This window comes from Pteronotus mesoamericanus, unplaced genomic scaffold (genome assembly GCF_021234165.1).
Source record: "Pteronotus mesoamericanus isolate MK-2021 breed Mesoamerican mustached bat unplaced genomic scaffold, CSHL_Meso_final contig_180, whole genome shotgun sequence".
Lineage (NCBI taxonomy): Eukaryota > Metazoa > Chordata > Mammalia > Chiroptera > Mormoopidae > Pteronotus > Pteronotus mesoamericanus.
This window is the reverse complement of record NW_026555076.1, coordinates 2,132,941-2,152,082: the sequence shown is the minus strand read 5'-3', so window position 1 is coordinate 2,152,082 and position 19,142 is coordinate 2,132,941. Positions and strand designations below refer to the sequence as shown.

The 19,142-nt window shown below is 37.6% G+C and overlaps 1 pseudogene; it reads right to left on the bottom strand.

The window, feature by feature from the left end:
• Positions 1-4,608: 4,608 nt before the first annotated feature.
• Positions 4,609-18,935, bottom strand: LOC129065501 (dolichyl-diphosphooligosaccharide--protein glycosyltransferase subunit STT3B-like; annotated as a pseudogene).
• Positions 18,936-19,142: the final 207 nt, after the last annotated feature.

Below are 19,142 nucleotides of genomic sequence, written 5' to 3'. Positions count from 1 at the left end.
TAGTAATTTTATTACTAGGTGTGCTTTTTTAGTGTTTTACACTATTTTAGTTTTACAATAGATTAAAATAAAGCACTAACATTTCATCTGACAGTTTTACCTTTGAATGCATTGTGTGGTGGTGAAGTAGAGCAAGCATACTTTGTAATCAGACAGGCTGACTAGTTCCAGCTCCTTCACTCAGCAATGAAAAAACTTAAGGAAACCACCAGACTTTTGAAGGACTGTACTAGTCCCCACTTGAAATGGCTGAAGACCAAACGAGAGAATGTACATTAAACCCATAGCATAGTGCCTAAATAGATTCATAAAACAGTAAAATGTGTTTGCCTGCAAGATGATTGCTGAGCTGTGTTCCTTTCCAGAGGCTCTAGGGAAAATTCTGTTTCCTTGTCTTTTCCAGATGCTACCTGCATTTATTGGCTAACGGGTCCCTTTGTCCACCTTCAAAGCAGGAACATTGCATCTTTCTGACACTCTTTGATCATGATATTTCCCTCTGACCACCGCCTCTGAAGTAGCTAGGAAAGGCTGTTTGCTGTTAGGGATGCATGATTAGATTGGCCCACAAAGATAAACCAGGCCAATCGCCCCACCTCAATCTCCTTAACCTTACTCACATCAGCAAAGTCCTTTCTTTTCTAGGTTAGGCAACATATTTACAGATTCCAGGGACAAGACTGGACATCTTTGGGAGGTCATAATTCTGCCTACACTGTTGTATGTGATATTTGATTGGAATTTGGAATGTATGTTTCCATGGAAGTAGTATTATACATGCCAGTTATGCCCAGAGATTAATTCACAAAATGTTTAATTCATAATCTCAGCTATAAAAATGGACTAAGTGAACAAATAAGCAAAATACAGCGATAAAATACATTTGCTGAATTTATCTTGAATGACTGGTATGACATTCACCAACTTTAAATTCTTGAGAAGAAAATTCAGGATCGGGGTGCAGCAGCTGGAGTGGGGATGGGATTGAGGAACTACGGCCTAACAAGTTGTGACAGTCATTAACAATTTTATGTGTCAACTTGGCAGGGCTGAGGGATGCCCAGATAGCTGACAAAACATTATTTCTGTGTCTGTGAGGGTGTTTTTTGAAGGTTAGCATTTGATTTATTTGACTGGGAAAAGAGCATCCTCACCAACTAATCCCAAGGGTCTAAGTAGAACGAAAAGGCAGGAGAGCAAATTTTAAATCTCTCTCTTTCTCTCTCTCTCTTTCTCTCTATCTCCCTTAATCTCTTATTCTTTTTCTCTCTCTCTTTGAGCATGCACATCTATTTTCCCTTCCTCTGGGACAGTAGAGCTCCTGGTTCTCAGGCTTTGACCTCAGACTGAATTATATTACCAGCTTTCCTGGGTCTCCAGCTTGCAGGTTGTGGGACTTCTCAGTCTCCAAAATCATATGAGCCAATGCCCATGAGGTCTGTCTGGGAAAAGTCCAGCCACTGTTAATATAACAAGAATGGTTAGTGAGGCATCAATGTAACCCGGCAGCCAAGGAGAGCTGACTGGAATGCGTATGTGTGAACAGTGAACACTTCACTGTGCTAGTCAGTAGGGAGGTAGATGCTGGTGAGTGAACGTGTGTACTGTGTCTGGGGATTCCTAAAACTACTGTGTCTGAGATTTTGATGCAGGATGTTGGCATGAAATGTGATGTGGCAAAAATGGTACAGTGGTTTCTGCTACCAGAGCAGAAGAAACACTGTGTTTCAGTTGCTGATTACTTGATTCAAACCACTACTAATGAACCACATTTGGCCCCTGCGACTTTTGGCTTTTCCCAAAACTAAAATCATCTTTGAAAGGGAGGAGATTTCAGACCCTTGATGAGATTCAGGAAAATACGATGGTGCAAATGATGGCGAGTCCAACAAAGGATTTTGCAGAGTGTTTTGAACAGAGGAAGAGATGCTAAGAGAACTGTATGAGGTGCCAAGGTGCCTATTTTGAAAGGGACTGAGGCATCATTGCCCTATGTACAGTGCTTCTTGTATCTTGTATCTTCTTCAGTACATGTCTTTATTTTTTATATTACATGGCTGGATACCTTTTGGAGGGAGAATGAATATGTGTGTGTGTGTGTGTGTGTATCCTGTTGATTCATTGACTCTTTCTCTGGAGAGACCTGGATGTTCTAAATAGCTTTGTCCTTGGAATTCATAGAAGCTTCATTCTTATTGACCTCAACCTTATCCATTGCAAGGCTTCCTCTGCTTTAATACATGCTAGGACAACATGGTTTCATTTCCTCTGCCAGTTTTTGCTTTCTACCAAAAGCTTCCCTGCTACCTCTTTTGCTTAAGCCTGGAATTTGGACTCACAGCCCATTTCTGCAGCTCCTGTATGAGAAATCCACTCTGAGTTGTCACTGTGAGGAGAAAAAAGTCAAGATTCTAAAATCTTGTGAGAATGCCTCCTCCTTTGTCCTCTTCTCATCTTGCTTTCACCTCCTTTCATCCCCCCACTTCAGAAAGCACAAACTCTTCCCAAGGGTATTTTAAGAAGCAGGAACATTGAGAGGGGGGAGTTTTCCTAAGCAGGGGATGTGGAGAATAGGGGAAACCCCATAGGATGCAGACTCCTGGTAACAGTGAGATATATAGCTATCACCAGTGATTTTTTGGTGACCCATCTTGCATTAAAAAGATTTAAATCTGGTATAATTTTAGAAATAATAAACTGTATACTATTTTTACAGACTAGAAAATTATACCCAGATTATATCAACAGAGTATATTATGTAGGAGCATCTTGTATGTTCCACCTCTTCCCTTTCTGTTTTGCACACCAGATAATGCAGGACCTCTAACCTCTCATCAACAAGAGTTTCTGAGACTCCCTAAACTATGCCTGACAGTTGCTGATCACAAGCCTTCTCTACCACAAAAGCATTAGTCATGATATCTGGTTCCCATGCTCTTCTCTGCTCAGAAGCAAGGCGAAGGTACTTTCATGCTATCTTGAGCACCTACCCCTGAGCTATATACTGAAGACTATGGCGTCTTCCTTTAAAACATTCCTAACCCCCCGCTGCTGCTGCAGTGAAACTTCAATGTTCTGAGTAGCCCCACATCTCCTGATACACAGAACCTCAAGCTGTATCTTGATTAAAAAAATAAAATGAAATAAATTTTAAAAAATTGTCCTGGCTGGCGTGGCTCCGTGGACAGAGCGTTGGCCTGAGAATCAAAGGGTCGTCAGTTTGATTCCCAGTCAGGGCACATGTCTGGGTTGCAGGCCAGGTCATCATTAAGGGGCAGGCAAGAGGCAACCACACATTGATGTTTCTCTCCCTCTCTTTCTCCTTCCCTTACCCTCTGTCTAAAAATAAGTAAATAAAATCTTTAAAAAAAAGTTTCTGCCATACCTTGACTCACACATCGTTACCAAGGACAGGGTTTCTTAGTCCACATGCAACTCAAGGTACCTTGGAAATAAGGTGTTCAACTTTCACTTGAGCAGCTTACAGTCTTAGTGTCTGGGAAAAAACTTCTCCACTGAGGTCCCACATGACCCCTACTTGGATGTGTGTGAACATTTCTTTCATATATACTCATGTGAATTTGACTCCTGGCAAAATTTGTCTATTCAGCTGGGAACAGTTTAGACTAAAGCTAATCAAAGAATATATTAGAGTTAAAAATGATAAAGAACATACTGGAAGTGTTTTCTAATTTAGTGGAAGTAGACATATCAGTGAACAAAAAAAAAGGGGGGGTTGTGGAAAGTAACCTCACAAGGTGATGTGATCATGAATTCCTAAACTGGGCAGCTTGAGGTGGGTAATCAGGCTCCAGGCCAAAACATCTTTAGTGAAAGGTTTATCTTTGCTTTAAGCAAGTCCTGCCTATTATTTCTGTGCATGTGGATTCACACACCTTTGAAATGCTTCTTTTCAGTCCCCTCAGAAGGGCAACCACCCTCAAGGGAACATGTAATCTAGTTTACCCTGCAATCCACTCCCTACCTTGCTTTCTCCCAGTTTTATGTAATCTTTCTTACTTCCCCTCCTTAATTTCAAATGCAAAAAAAAAAAAAAAAAGAAAAAGAAAAAAGAAAAAGAAAAAAAGAAGCTGCAAACTGTCATCATGAGAAGTATTTTTTTCAGTTTGTTGAAATATTGCTTCCAGGCATATCCTCTGTTTGGCTCAAATAAATTTTTATCAAAGTTCTCTAAGGTTTTGATGTTATCATAATGACATAGTAGTACACCACTAAGTAATAAAAAGTGTTTTCATATTTGAAATAATAGTGATGTCTTTTTTTAATTGACTTTATCTCTCCTACAGCTAACAACTCCTCTGCATTGAACTTCTTTTTACCTGCCAATTTTCTTTTATTTCATTTTCTGACTTTTTAATTTTTTTATTGTTGTTCAAGTACAGTTGCCTCCATTTTGCTGCCACCACTTCCCTCTGTCCCCCCCACCCCCACCGCCCACCCTCAGTCCTTCCCCCCTTTGGCTTTCTCCATAGGTCCTTTATACACGTTCTTGATGACCCTTCCCTTTCTTTCCCCTGGTCTCCCCTACCCTGCCTCCCCTCTGGTTACTATCAGTTTGTTCTTTATTTCAATGTCTATGGTTATATTTTGTTTGCTTGTTTGTTTTTGTTGTTGTTGTTGATTAGGTCCCACTTATAGGTGAGATCATATGGTATTTGTCTTTTACCCCCCTGGCTTATTTTGCTTAGCATAATGCTCTCCAGTTCCATCCATGCTGTTGCAAAGGGTAGTAGGTCTTTCTTTCTTTCTGCTGTGTAGTATTCCATTGTGTAAATGTACCATAGTTTTTTGATCCACTCACTTATTGTTGGGCATTTAGGTTGCTTCTGACACTTGTCTATTGCAAATTGTGCTCCTATAAACTTTGGGGTGCATAGGTTCTTTTGAAATGGTGTTTTGGGATTCTTAGGGTATAATCCTAGTAGTGGAATTGCTGGGTCAAAAGGCAGTTCCATTTTTGTTTTTTTGAGGACATGTCTATATGGTCAATTAATATTCAACAAAGGCAGCAGAAGCATAAAATGGAGTAAAAATAGCCTTTTCGAAAAACGGTGTTGGGAGATCTGGATAGCTACATACAAAAAAATGAAACTCGACCACCAACTTATACCACACACAAAAATAAACTCAAGATGAATAAAAGACTTATATACTAGTAATGACACTATAAAAGTCCTAGAAGAGAGTCTAGGCAGGAAAACCTCAGATATTCCAAGCAGCAATATTTTCACTGATATATCCCCTAGAGCAAGAGACATAAAGGAAAGAATAAACAAATGGGAACTTCATCAAAATAAGAAACTTCTGCACGGCTAAAGAAAACATCAGCAAGATGAGAAGAGAGCCCACCATAAGGGAAAGTGTATTTGCCAATGATACCTTGGACAAGGGTTTGATCTCCATATGATCTCACCTATAAGCGGAACCTAACCAACAATACAAAGATGCAAGGAAAATAAGACCAGCAACACTGAAAGGAAAAGAAATCAACAGACACAAGAGGGAAGGAGGGGGGGCAGGCAGGGAAAAGGAAGGGAAGGGGAAAGTCAAGGAACATATAGCAAGGACTCATGGACAAAACCAAAGGGAAAGAGCTGAGGGAGGGAAGGAGGGAGGGGGCAAGGGAAAGTGTTGGGGGGTAGGCAGAGACAAATGTATTTGAAAAAATAAATTAAAATAAAATTAAAAAAATAAAATAAAATAAAGAACTCAACAGGACTCCACTCCAGGAAGACAAACAATCCAATTAAAAAATGGACAATGGACCTGAACACTTCTCCAAGGAGGACATAAACAGGGCCCAGAGACATATGAAAGGATGCTCAGCATGACTAAGCCATCAGAGAGATGCAAATTAAAACCACAATGAGATACCACTTCACACCACTCAGAATGGCCATCATAAACAGATCAGCAAATCAGTGCTGGTGATGTTGTGAAGAAAAGTAACCCTAGTGCACTGTTGGTGGGAATGCAGACTGGTGCAGCCACTGTGGAAAAAAGTTGGGGATTTCCTCTGCACTGAATTTTAAAGCAACAGAGTAAAATAAAATCCCTCACATGACAAAGTATCGGAAATCCAGATTTAGCTACACTTTATTTGTGAAAATGTTCAGCCATTTTATAATCTGTAGAAGAACCAACACTTAGGTGAAAAACAAATTCTATACATGGAAGAATACTCTACACGTTGAAGAAGAAAATCGGTAGTAACACTCTCACTGAATATTGCAAATTACTCTTGTCTTCATAAAATGTAATTCTGCACTTTTCCAACAAAAGCAGTGATGTAAGTTAGGCTTGTTTGTATAAAAAAATTTAAGCCCTGTGGCAGGAAAAACTCTTTCTCTTTTACTTTACTAAAAAATTGGAGAAAATTTTTGAGTCTATATGAAGTTGCCTATAAGCTGGAAAGCGAGCATTTTCAATCTCCATTTATATTTTAGTGTATTTTTGACAACTGCCACATCTTCTAAGTAAGAAAATTCAAACAGCATTAAAGAGCATTTTTATCAAATGCTTAAGGGATTAAAACTAAATGGAGCAGAGGACAAAATCATTGTGATAGATGAAACTGTTATAAAATGAGAGAAGTCTAGGCAAAGTTTATAAATCCTTTGTCATTTCGAAGAGTCATAGAAAATGAACTTTGGACACTTTTCTACTTAAGGGGTTTTCTCCCTAATTTTTTCATATAAATGTAGTATTAACCTCAGTACTGAGATACAAACCCCATTCTGGTAAACTACATTCTGTGCAGCTGCCATGATTTCCAAAGGATATAAATTTAGCCCTTGAGTGAACAATGTAAGAAATCTGCCATGTTAGTACCTGGTGAGAACAACTGCGAAGAGCAGCAATAATATATCAACATAAAAAAAAAACTATCTGAATCAATTAGTTACTCAGAGGTTCATCTTTGAAATGGCAGCTTCTTCTTAGAGCTAAAAGTAAGCAACAGAAAATATACATTTGATGATATATTCTTTGCATTGGAAAAATATGAAAATAAATCTAATTCAAAGAAGTATAATCACATTTTAATACCTCTTTCTTAGACCTGCATTAGTTTATTGGTTCAAGAAGATCATATCACTTTTTGTCATTTGTAATTTATATATTGCTATGTGGGAAATTCAAATAAAATACAGGCCTTGTAAAAAAAATAAAAAATGTTGACAAGTATGCATGTGCTAGGAATCAAATTAGAGGGTTTTTTGGTGCAATTAGTCCAAATTCTCAGATCTGAAGGATAACATATACCAACAGAAGAAAATCTGCTATTAGACATTTACAGCAGCGCTCTGTCTTGCTTCACATTATAAATCAAAAACTGCTATTCTCAATAAGCCAATTTTATTTTTTAATCATGTATTGCCAAAAAATTTTGTACATTAACCTGGACCAGTAATGATTCTGTGCTCTCTGTTGCTGTCAAACAAGATACAAGCTAAAGGTAAAGACCAATTCTCTCAAGGAGAGCTACTCCAGGTTAGGACCAGAACAGCAGGCTCTCTCTCTCTCTAGACACACACACAGACACACACACACACACACACACACACACACACACTCACAGCCTCACAACTATTAACAGCTGTATCTAAAAAATAAACTAAGCAAACAAGGAAGCAGAACAGGAACAGAATCATTTATATGGAGATCATTTGGAGGGTTATCATTTGGGAAAGAGAGGAGGTAGAATGGGAGAAAAGGTGCAGGGATTAAGAAGTAAAAATTGGCAGGTACAGAACAGGCAGGGGAACGTTAAGAACAGTATAGGAAATGGAATAGCCAAAGAATTTGTATGCACGACCCATGGACATGAACTAAAGGAGAGGGTTGCTGGAGGGAAGAGGAGCACGGGGCAAAGGGGGGCAAAAAGGGAAAAACTGGAAGAACTGTAGTGACATAATCAATAAAATATATTTTTAAAAAGGAGCTTATTTTTAATGTAGCCATGCTCCCTTTTCATAGTCTTCTTAGACAAATGTGTTTTGGGAAAATATCGGTGACTCGAGTGTTATGGTTTAGTGTCTCCCTGTTATTAGGTACGTTCACATTGCATATCCTCACAAGCCAGTGTTCTGAAGTAAAAACCTCCTCCAAATGCTTAAATTTAATATCCCAATTTCTAATCTCAGCATTATGTGTTCGATAAACCTGGGGGTGTATGAAAATCCAGCTGCATTTCTCCAAATCTGTAATGACATTTTATACATAAGGCAATTCAATAAAGCAGGGGATTCTTCTTTGTCTACATGGAATTTTCTCTGTGGAATGAAACAGTCACTTTCCTGAATGCATTTTGGATGTTCCCCTTCAACTATCCTAACCATCCAGAGAAATTTGTTGATATTATCACCAGGATAGCCAATGACCCCATCCAAAAAATAACCAAAACATAATCTACATGAAGACTCCTCATGATTTTGTAGGCTGCTGTTTTATTTGAAGACACAGCTTTTCCCACCAGTGCTGTGTGGATGTTATTCCAGGTGTTATTTTTCACCAAAGTGGTTCTCTTAGCCATTCCAGCAATCTGATAGCCATAATCCCACCAAGACATCACTTAGGCATGTTCATCTGTGTTTTGTCTTAGCCAAAAGTTAGCGTCTCTAAAATCATCTAAGATACTCCTGGTGTCATCGTGATTGCAGGAGACTAGTAGCACTCTTGGATTGCAGTAGGTATTGCTTATGACCCCCGCACAGTGGACTGCAAACATGATCAACAGCATCAGCATTAACACAGTGACAATGCTTTCTATATTAGGGCCTAATCCCTCTTCAGTATTTTCCTGTTCAGTTACATGCTTCCTCACTTTACCTGCCTAATCATATGAATTTCCTGGATTTCTTTGTCATCTTCATCACTGTCCTCCACAGATGGGTTTTCTCTTTTCATGTCAGTCTCCAAATAGCACTCAAAAAGATTTGAGAAGGCAATTGCAGACAGCATAGAGGCACAACTGGAGTCAAAGTCAACATCAGCCACATCACACTCCAGGAAAGGAGATAGCGTTGACTGCACACAGAGCACAAATATTCTATCATCATTGATATATTTTTTTTAAGATTTTATTTATTTACTTTCAGACTGAGGGGAAGGAAAGGAGAAAGAGGGATGAAAACATGAACGTGTGATTGCCTCTCACAAGCCCCCAGCTGGGGGCCTGGCCCACAACCCAGGCATGTGCCCTGACTGGGAATCAAACCAGCAGCCTTTCAGTTCTTAGGCCAGTGCTCATTCCACTGAGCCACACCATCCAGGGCTTATCATTGATATTTTTAATGCAGAACCATAGGCCTGCTGGGAAGGTACACACAAGAATATGTCGATCAAAGAAGAAAGACACCCAAGTCGTAGGTTGATGCTCAGACACTGATGCAATAATTGGAATATGTATTTTTGCATACCCAGTGTTCCAGAATGAGTAAAACCTGCCACTTCATGATGCAATATAATCCGTGTAAGACAAATAGATGACACTAAGGAACACAGCACCTGCAGCTACTGATACACCCAAAAAGAAAAGGACTCGAAACTCTTGTTTTGTTAATCAGCCTCTCAGATACTAGAAAAAAGCAGAAGCTTGAAACAATACAAATATACCTGAAGCTGCCATGTGTCCACCTGTTCTGATTGGCTGGAATCCCTCAAAGGGTTTCTTCACGGATAATACTAAACTCACAGTGTAGAAAGTGCTATATGCTATGTAGACTATTTTGCTGCATCTCTGCATTAGTACTAACACAAATGCAGATACAGTGGGTTGATAATAAACACATAATCACCACGAGTAGAAACAATATAGAAATTAAGCAGCAGCCACTGTCCAAAAAAACGAATTCAGTTTTAACAGATTTACCCACAAGTAGTATGTTAACTGAAGTGCAAAAATAGCAATGATTTCATTATCAAAGGATCCTGTTACTGATGAAGAAATGTAACCTGGCAAAACAGCAATAAAACAAGCAGTCAAAAGCCCTGCTCCTTGGTTCTGCAGTGCTCTTGTAAGCAGGAAAGTAGACTCAGATGTAAGGCTGCTAAAAGTTGGTGCAAGGAGCACACATACATCTCTTACATAAACTGTTTTGTTCAATGTATTTAAGATCCAGTGGAGAAGGACAGCTGTTATCAGCAATCCTGTGCAAATAGTACTCCTACTCTTTTTCCTAGCGGATACCATACTCTTTCATCAAACCAATTTAAAATTCATAAAACCCAGGAGATGCAAGAAGATGTGTTGATCTCTCATTAAACTAGATCACCCAATTATTATAAAAACATAGGCCTCAGGAACAGGCAGAAGAAGGAGATGCACAGGATCAGGTTTGTGGGAAGGGGCATGGAGACCCCATGCCCTCTCCAAGCACGCCAGTCTCCCCGAACTCCGCATGTCCCCTGACCTGGAAGCTCTGTGATGCCATTTTTGGTGGTAAGAGTTGGCACTGTTTATCACCGATTGGATTCCCGTTTTGTTGTGACTATAATAATTTGGTTAATTTTAACCATAAAGCTTCTTTGAGCATTGTTGTTACATTCTGATGCTTTTTATAGGTTCTGATGTACTCTTCCTGCTAATTGACTACATTCACTTACAGTCACTCAAATAAATATTTCCTAGTAGCTATATAAAACACACATTCTTGAGGTCCTTAGAATTATAAATGAAAAAGGCATATAAGCCCTGTCCTTAAGTAGCTCATACTTTTGCATGAAACTACATTCATATAAGAGAACAATCTACTCTAAAAATATCTATGGTTAGTGATACTGAAAAATACGTAATAATTAAAATTGAAAAACAGTTTATAAATGTCATAGATTAATAAAATGGAATTTTTCAAATAAATAATGTGGAGAAATATTCTTTTCATGGCGAAGTAAAAGAAGATAAAGGTTAACCAGAAAATTACTTGAGACACTGCAAGGCAAGTACAGACTGGTGTACAAGTTCAGGTGTGTTTACAAGTGCAGGATTGCTTTCAAGTACAGACATGCATAGAAGTCCCTGGATTTGTTTATAAAATGATCCTGATGTGTAGGGAAGATACAACTTTATTCAAAGAGAAGTCTGACATTTGCCTTAAACTGCTGAGAGATGTTATCTAGGCCCATGGCATACCCTGCCTGATAAGATTAAAATGTGAGGGGAGAAATTCCAGCTTCTTACCAAATTCTTTAATAGAACTCCACTGAGCAATCTGAGGTATGAAGACTAGAGTAATCACCACAGTACGGAAGTCTTATTCAATAGTATTTCTCCATTGTCAATTACAGTGTTGTGTATGGTAGCTTACAACCTTGGGGAAAAAAATTCCAAATGCCCTTCTATCCTCATTAGCATTTAAACAATCCAAGTTCATGGAATTCTCTCTAAAGAAAGTTCCCAAGGTGAAGATGCCTCTTAGACTTGTGCATTTCAAGCTTTGGATTTTAGTGGGAGATAGAGGAGAGAAAGAAGTAGAAGTTAAGTCGTTATTCTTATGTATCCCAATTTTCTCATTCCAAGATTTTGACTGACGGTGAGTAGTACTGAATAAGTGTGTGTAACATGAAAGGCAAAGATGCCATGTTTCATTGCCATCTTCACCTCATCCTCATCTACTTTCAGCCCCGATTATCTTCAAAGAGATTATATTTCATGCGGTCTCCACACCTGGGTACACACAGACCTATCAGTTTAGTTACTGCAAGTCTCCTGACTACATCCAGATTGGCACTCTGAAATTTTAGAGTCCTGGGCCACCATTTTGTCTATATGATTAGATGGGACCCAGAAAGAGTGGAGAAACCACATGGAAGACTTACCTGAGGAACAGATGGCTGTGTGTTGAGAGCTACATAGAAGACTACCCAAATCAAGACTGAATGAAATTCACTACCAGACACAGCAAGGAGTCTCTAGCTCCAGCTGGAGCCCATATGAAACCTGTTGAGCCTGACAACGCCTTCGGATTATCAGCAAGCCCAAAGAACTGACCGAAGTAAGCTTTAGCTTCAGTGGCCAGCAGACCTCCCAGCCATTAGGTGGACAAGAAACACGTCCTGGAGATCAGAGAGTCAAGGCTCACTCTCTGTCTAATTACGCATCTCTTCCCTGCATACTAAGATCACTCAAACCCAAAACAAGACCTTCTACAAGACAGATTACCTACAAAACTTTTTAAGGGGATGAGAGAATCTGAAGACATTACTTAAATGATTGAATTGAGCTAAGGTTAAAGCAGGTTAGAAAATTTTGGTTTTGCTTTTACTGTTATTGCAAATGAGTAAAAGTAGCTTATAAAAGGAAAAACAGATTGCTCAAGTCCCAAATAAATCATATTTTTCCCGCACTATTGTGCTGCTGTTTGGGTTCAATTTAGCAACTCACTAAACAAATCAATGGTTAATTTTGCATCTCAACATGTTTTTGATACACACACACAAAATGGGGTCCTCCCCTCAAAAAAGGATTATCTTCTAGAGGGTGGGCCCCTTGTAGTACAGGCTTCCCCCTGCTAGCTGAGTGTCGTAGGAACCCATCTGTGTCAGTGTACCAGCTGGCATTGTTGTGAGAGGCTGCATTCGAAATCAGTGAATTGTTTTTGAAGACTCGTTCAATGCATTTGTTCAAATGATAGGTGATTTCCAAGCACACTTGCTCACACTTCCCTGAGTGTTCAGCAGTTTTTAACAAAAAAGGACCTGACCCCCATACCCAGCCCTCCCTATTTACCTGACCTGGCCTGAGTAACTATTTTTTCCTTCAGATGGAAAAAGTCTTCAAAGGGAAACATTTTACCGATGTAGAAGAGATAAAACAAAAAACAGCAGAAGTGCTAAAAGATATCAGAGTCAACGAGTTCAAAAGCTGTTTTGAGCAGTGGAAAAATTGTCTTGATAGGTGTATTGCATCAAATGGAGAGGACTTTAAAGATGACTGAAGTTTAAACATGTAAGAATAAACACACAGTTTTTTAATAAATAAATTCTGGGTTTTTGGGGACCATATTCACACATACAAGTTACTCAGAGAAAAACAGGATGTATAGATGAATAGATACATAGATATAAGAATATAGACTGGTAAAAATTTTATGAGAATTACACTTTTATAGATTTATCCCCCTAAGTAGTTTTAAAGCCCAATAAACTGACAGTTGTCTATTCAACTAACCATAGAGTCCTTATCTCTAATTGGCATGTCACATGTGCCCAGGTCAACAGAGCTTAGCTACAGCAAACACAGCTTTGGTACTGGCAAACTGAGTGCCTATCAGCACTTCAGATCTACTGACAATTGGTAGCACCATCCTATCATACTAGAAACATAACATATTGCAGCGCACTAAGGATACAAACATAGGCAAACATCAGTGCCTTTGGAACACTGTATTTTGGATACTGTCTTATCCTTACAATGCACATACCAGTTTAACATTAAATTAATGTTAAATTAACCTATCAATGAGCACTTTTGTATTTAAGCACCCATTTCTCACACAAGCATATTGAGTAAGTTCAGTTTTTAATCCTACTATCTGACCAAAAATAAACACTACAGTTTATTTTCATAAAGAGATTTTTTGAGTCACATATCATTAAAAAAAGATGAACTAATTTCATATCCTCAGGGTCGCACTGAAAGAACTCTACAACTACATACATTTCTTACAGTCTTAATTATGTGATATTTGCAACGTAGCACAAACCTACAAACCTGAGTAAAGGTTCTAATATACTTGGTTTTGTGTCTATAATAAAATCTATTGTTTGTCATAGCCTTGAACCATGCGGACACAGGCTCTGCTGGCAACCAACTCATAAAGATGCCAAAATCCTCCTTACCTGATACGCTAATAATAATAATAAACAGTTATTTATAGAGAAGGAAAATTCCTACATGCAGAATTTGTAAAGACAAGCATATGTGTAATCTCAGCATTTCCATAGGTTCAGAGTTCAAGCATTAAAGGACTCAAAAACTTGTCTAAAGAGAAACCCTCAAACCCAAATTCAGGGAATAGCATTTAGGGAAAACCAGGAGTAATTTGGGAGACATCTCTGATATTTACAAAACAGTTGAGTTGCAGATGCAATATTTTAAAAAATGTTTTACTAATATTCTGTGAGCAGAATTTTAAAGATTATCTGCCATAAAAACAGAAAAATTATGTGCTACTTTTAATACATGAACAATATAAACAAAAACCTTTACTGTGTCTCTATAATACATGTTTACAGGAGGTGGATGATTCAGAAATGTAGCTCTTAAACATTGATTTCAAATTTCTTCCACTTAGACTTACAAATGCTCAGGACAAATAAAGTATAATTAAAGTTTTGCTGCCCTTCTCCCTTATCTGCTCCCAACATTCCTGCACAACCTATCTCAAATGTGATTGACAATGAGGGGTAAAAAGTAGGGGAGAAATCCCATCGACCTGAAATGTGAACAGCTCTAGCAAAGAGTGCAGTAATTCACAAATCTATTTTTCATTCCTAAGAATAAAGTACAGTGACCCCAAATAAACACATCCTGAGGACCCAAACCTCTGAGTAAAAATGTTACTGTCATATTTAGCCAATTATTAATAAAGGAAAGAAAGGGAATTAGACTTTAAACTGAATAATCTGGGGAGCATAAACCTGCTTGCTTCATCAGGAAGCTACAGCTTCATTCCCCAGGGGTCATGGCATTGCTCCTCCCTTTCCCTCCTCCAGTTCTGGATTTGTTGGGGGGCAAAGAGGGAGGTGCTGGACCATAGAGGTCTGTCAATATAACTAGGGGGTGTAAAGCTATCAAAAGCCCATGAAAACTTGGAAAGTTGATTCGTTCTTTTGAAAAAGCTCCTGGGCCCAAAATATATAATCCCAGGGCAATGAAAAAGCCCTTCCTCTCTCCCGTTCTCTCCTTCTCCTACCCAGTAATACGCAAGCCCCCTAGGTTCACACATTCTCTCCTGCCTGAGAGCACATGGCCATGTGGGTTTAGCAGCTAGCAGGGGCCACAGCAGATGGCGTGGGCTCTGAAGGAATGAGCTTTAATATGGTGCAGGATCTCTGGGCACTGACTCTATTTCTGGCCCTGATTTTCCATGGTGGGATGGACAGAGATGGGAAATTGGAAACCCAGGGATCAGCTTTTATCTCCACTCAAATAAACCATGCCACAGCACAATCTCCCGTGAGTGGGTCCTTTGAATGCTTTCCTCATGCTCCTGCGGAAGAGCCTCATTTCAACTCACAACAAAAGTAGCTTGTCTTACTAGCTTTCCCTACAAATGTCTATTGTTACCTGGTTCATGCAATAAAACAGAATTCTTTTAAGGGCAGACTTCAAAGCAGTCTGGTCATTAATAGATCTGATACAGCCAGTTTAACCCCAGTGAAAATTATCTTTCCTTACAGTTCAGTGTGAGCCAGTACCATTGTAAAATTAAAGATTTTAAGTATATAATATGTATTGAATACTTCTATTACATTAAGCGTTTATGTGCATTATCTCATTTATTTCTCATAATACAAAATAGGTACTATGATTATCTCTATGCAGAGGTGAGGAAACCAAAGCTTAGAAATATGAAGTAATCCCCTTCCAAAACCCACTGTAGCAAGACTAAGGCATTTTCTCTATGATTTCATGTAAACCACTGCCCTAACTAAAAGGCAATGAAACAAAATGAGTAAACTCCACTAAAATATCATTCTATTTTTAATTTTGTTACCAAAATTGGGAGGGAGGTGCAGCAGGAAAAATGAAATTAAAAACTTAAAAAAACAGCCTTTTAAATTAATGTTTTTCATGATTTGATTACAGTACAGTAAATAGGCTACCATCTCCTAATCAGCGAGAGTTGATTTATTTTAAATCTGATATGTTCCTTTTTATACTTTCCGTTTTACAAACTAATACCACTTCATGATTACATTGGTCACTTCTACACCACAGTTGGAACAAAACAAACAAAAGAAAAAATGTTCCAAACCAAAACTCATTTTTTTTTTTTTTTTGCTGTCAGTAACACATTCAACTTATGATCAGGATTATCACTTTATGTTTTACTTTAAAAATTTCTACTCAGCTGTGGGCTCTAATGTAATAACACATTTAACTTGGCCTATTTATTACCCCCAAATTTTCGAGTATTAAGGAAATGTCTGGCATACAGCAGTTATTTCATAACTTTGAGTTAAGTGGATAACATGAACAGTTGAATTAATTACATGTGCATATTAGTAACTCAATAGAAAGTTGTTTTTCCATATAAGAAAATTTTCATTTAAAAAGGTCCTTGCATATCAAGTTCTGATTAGAACAAGTATATATGCCTTATACTCCAAATGAAGTTCTTTGCATTGCATTAGTCCGAAATGTTTTTAGGATGCTTAGACATTCATAATGAACCTATCCAAACTAAATACCTGTTCTAAGTTCTCTGCCTGGAAATGGTGTCATTATCAGTATATTGCTCCTCCAGTACTTAAATGCTGCACTATTTTAGCAAAGCGCAACAGAATTAGCTGTGGATGTTGAATAGTTCAAACTGTTTCACATAAGTGCCTGCTTTCCATGTTTCCTGAGAGGTTATTTCAATTCTTCTGCCTCATGAAAAGATGAAACTGTATATAAACTCAGAAATGTGTCTACCCTCGGAATTTCACAGCAAAATAAAGAAAAGAGGATAAATCACCCTCAATAATGAAAATGATGTTCTCTGTGGAGGTCTTCTTACACAATACAGAGAAAGGATAGTAAACATTTTAATTTTTCATCTGAATCCACTGCTTTAGGCCATTAGCAAAGATCATTACAGCCCTACAGAAAATCAAACTAATGCTGCATTGTCACCTTTCAAATGAGCAGGAGCCATTCATCATGTTCAGAAACAGAACACACAGTTTCTGTAATAAAATAGGCATGAAAAAGTCATAATCTGTGATATGAATTAGAAAGGATGTTCTCACAGGAAAAAAGTAGCTTTAAGAGTCAAGAAAACGATTTAATTCTTTAATTTTTTTTTTGTTTTTCTTTATGGAGTGGCTATTATTAGCATTTATGTAAATATAAAATATAAATTAACACTTTAAAACAATAAGAGCAAAATAAATAAACCACACTGAGCCAGGACTGTCCTAAATTCTTTACATACATAAATTCATTCAAAATAAATATACTTATAAAGAAATGTCTCTCCAAATGTCATCTGGTTTATATATGTTTGGAAAACCCTTTCTAGTAGTTGACCTGTAATTTAAGGAAAATAAAAAGACTTCAAGTGAAGAGAACTTAACTCTGGATTTAATTTTTTTTTTCATTCCACAAATTATATAGCCAGTATATATAAGGCTATGGGGATATAAATCTCCCTTCAAGAAACATACAAGCTAGTAGAGGGATTGATGTTCCAATGGGCTTTTCTCATTTTCGAAAACTAAGACAATTTAAGTAACCTCTAAATTGTCAAAATCTTCATAACAATAGTGAGGACATTACAGACACCTATTAAAAAGTTTGTAACAAATATTTTGTAATCAGTCTTCAATTAGAGAATGCTTAATACGTGGCAGTTAAAATTCAACAAGCCATTGAAAAAAACAGCAACCACAAATCTGAAGAAGAAATCTTAATAGTAAAAGTAGAAAGACAATGAGAAAATGGTAATCATCAGTCACCAAATGGCAGGGAAATGAGAACATGATCAAAGATGATATATGAACTTCAAATAATCGCATGGGTGAGTTTTAAATTTAAGACAATAAGATTTGAGGGATTGATTTTACGAAAGTTTGGGCATTTAGTGAACAGATTATTTGTAACTGTTAAAAAATATTTGGGACCATTCGTTACAGAGACAGGAATACATGAATAACAATAAAATATTCATAATCCAAACAAGATTTGAGCGAAGTATCTCTGCAACAGAAGGAGACACTTTGAATAGACCTTGGTCAAGAATAATTAGAATTAAAAGCATAAGTTTTGGCCAGTGAAGTGTAATAGAAACATATTTAAGAAAATGAGATTGTAAAGCCATATGTCATTGCCCATATCCAGACCTAAATAAATAAATTCTGTTTCCCAAAAGTTAACATTTGAGATGGGAGTGTGGGCAGAAAGTAGAAAAAAAGTTTGGTTTATTTTTCAATAGGAGTTTCAATAAGGAGTTTTTCTTATAATGTAATGAACAGTTTTATCCAACGTCAAATTAGTTTCACAATATAAGAAATGTTTCCTCCAAAAGTTAACTCTCCACAATTCACTTAACAGGTCCAATGTAATGGAGTCACTGATGAATAAACCCATACCCAAATTTGTTAGAAATCCTTGGTTACAATGTCAAAAATCCAATTTGGTGGGAGGGAAAAATGAATAAGCAGAGCATTGTAGATTTGTGATAATGCTTAGTGGATCAAATTGTGCTAAACTGAATTGAAATAAATCAAAGAATAAAGTTTCATAACATTTTGCCTTCTGGGTTTGGCAGCTAGAACACTGAAGTGCTAGTTAAAATTACTGTACTTAGCTCTCAACTAGGTAGTGATTTGAAGCCATTTGAAAGCTTTCCACTTCTCCACCTAGAGAATGAGGATAATGCCTGTCATCTTCAGAATGATGCCAGGAAGATTAGATATCATCTTTACATAAAAAAGCTTAATAAATGTGAAGTACTATCATTTAATACCTGAGCAGGTTGAGCACAGAGTGGCAAGTGATATAACTGAGGTTTAATTCATATAAATGGACATCTTTTAGGGTGAGAAAGATAACTTAGAGAAAGTTGTAAGATAAAATTTTGTCATTTGACTATGCTTATCTCTTTGGCTTAGTAATTTTGGGATGCCTCTGGATCCTTACCTGTTTTTAGTCTTGTAGAAGGTATGAGGCTTGCACTAATGTCACAGAATACTCTTCCACCCATGATGAAAGTTTGTTATTGATACTATCTTAATACAGTTGTATCATGCAGAGCTGAGGGTTAGAGACAGGAAAAGGAAAATACTTAATGATATATTTGGAAGAGTGCGAACATTTGTTCCTGTAACCATTATTCATTATTAGACTTCAAATATATATGAGGTCTGTCCTGAGAAAGTCCAGCCATTGTTAACAGAACGAAAATGGTTTG